Raw genomic sequence first — 1611 nt, 5'->3', positions numbered from 1 at the left:
GCCTCTCCCCTCCCAGAAAGGCCCCACAGGGTCAAGCACCCAATCATACAGGGTGATTTCATTTAAAAAAAAAAAAAAAGAGAGAGCCGGGGATTTAGCTCAGTGGTTCCGCCCTGTGCCTTGCAAGCACAAGGTCCGGAGTTTGATCTCTGGTACCAAAAAAAAAAAAGAGGTGTTGATGGACTTCTGTATTCTCAGCAGTCTGGAAGACTGAGGCAGGAATGTCACAAGTTTGAGGCCAGCTTGGGCAACTTAGCGAGACATTATCCCACAAAACAAAAAGGGGCTGGGGATGTAGCTCAGTGGTAGAGTGTTTGCCTAGCATGCATCAAGGCCCAGTACTGTAAAACAAATGAGGCGAAGTGAGTATATACTAGCTGATAAATTTAAAACTGTCCTTTGTATTTATTTGTACTTTAAAAAAATTTTATAGTCTTTCTATCTGGACTGGGTTTCTGATTGGGAAGAAGGACTTGGAGCTGGGTCCCAGAGCACTTTACCCAAGACAGTGAAGCCTCAATCTTCCAGCCCAGAGGATGGTGGGGAGCTGAGGGAGAGGCCACTCCCAGCCCCCCTTGGCCACAGCCTGGCTCCACTTTCATGACGGCCTTCTGCACAGTTCCATTCTGGCTCTGGTTCCACGTGAACTTGTTGCTCTGGAAAAATGAACCAGTGGAGATGGAAATGTTACTGGAAGCAAGCACTAACAGTCTGTGTGCCTAGGAAGTGTGCCATCAGTATAGCCCATTCTAGAACATTCTCTCTGAGCTAGAAATGTGCTGAGAGCTTGACATACGTGGGTCCGTCCACTTCATCCTCGGAAGAGACTGGAAAGAAGTGTTAGGAGATCGTCCTTGCCGGACAGGCCAGAAGTAGAAGTAGATCTGTCAGACTCCAGAGCTTCTGGTCCCAAGGACTATCTGCCCTGCCACCACTTGGGATCCTTCAAATGCTTCAGGATGGCTCCCACATGGAGGCTACAATTGCATTCCCTGGAATGACCTGGTGAGGAAGAGCAGGGCAAGTTAACTGTGGAGTGGCAACCGGTTGTGGGTACGTGGCTCAGAATGCAGAGGTTCCACCGCCTGTCATGGATGCTGTGTAATCCCAGTGGGTTCTGGTTCTGCTGTTATGTTGCAGGTGGTGGCCCAGTGCTTAGCAATCTGAGAAGGAAGGGAGGGCAAGCCCAGACCAGAGAAACAAAGGGTCTCTCCTTTACCTAAAGAGTCCTTCTAATTGTTTATTTATTTGACTATTTATGTCTTTATTTATTTTGCTAATGACTGAACAGGAGCTTTAAGCATGCTAGGTAAACGTTCTACCACTGAGCAAAACCCCCTGTCTGTTGGCATCCATCCTACAGGGCAAATGGTGGAAGTAACCTGCTTAGGAAGAAACAGATCACCAGCAAAGCCAGGCTGGCCACTTTCTGATGCTGAGGCTCAGGCACCTGCTGGAGGCCCAGCCCCATTCCAGGGGGGTACACTGGGTACAAAAAATGGTGTTAAGACTGATTCTGACAAGCTGTGACACAGCGGAGAGGAGAGCCATGGAGGTGGCTCCGTAGCACAGTGTAGGCGGGCCAAGGGGTGGATGTGCTATAGGAGAGGA

At 49.2% G+C, this 1611-nt stretch overlaps 1 long non-coding RNA gene across 1 annotated transcript; it reads right to left on the bottom strand.

The window, feature by feature from the left end:
- Positions 1-381: 381 nt before the first annotated feature.
- LOC147830101 (uncharacterized) lies at positions 382-1002 on the bottom strand. The gene is made up of 2 exons (XR_015443824.1): positions 797-1002; positions 382-656 (listed from the first exon to the last, which is right to left on the bottom strand). It is a non-coding gene; the product is annotated as an uncharacterized LOC147830101 (long non-coding RNA).
- Positions 1003-1611: the final 609 nt, after the last annotated feature.

Source organism: Heterocephalus glaber, unplaced genomic scaffold, assembly GCF_053883595.1.
Source record: "Heterocephalus glaber isolate CG9 unplaced genomic scaffold, H.glaber_assembly_v1.0 deba00000331, whole genome shotgun sequence".
NCBI lineage: Eukaryota > Metazoa > Chordata > Mammalia > Rodentia > Bathyergidae > Heterocephalus > Heterocephalus glaber.
This window is presented reverse-complemented; position numbering and strand designations above follow the sequence as displayed.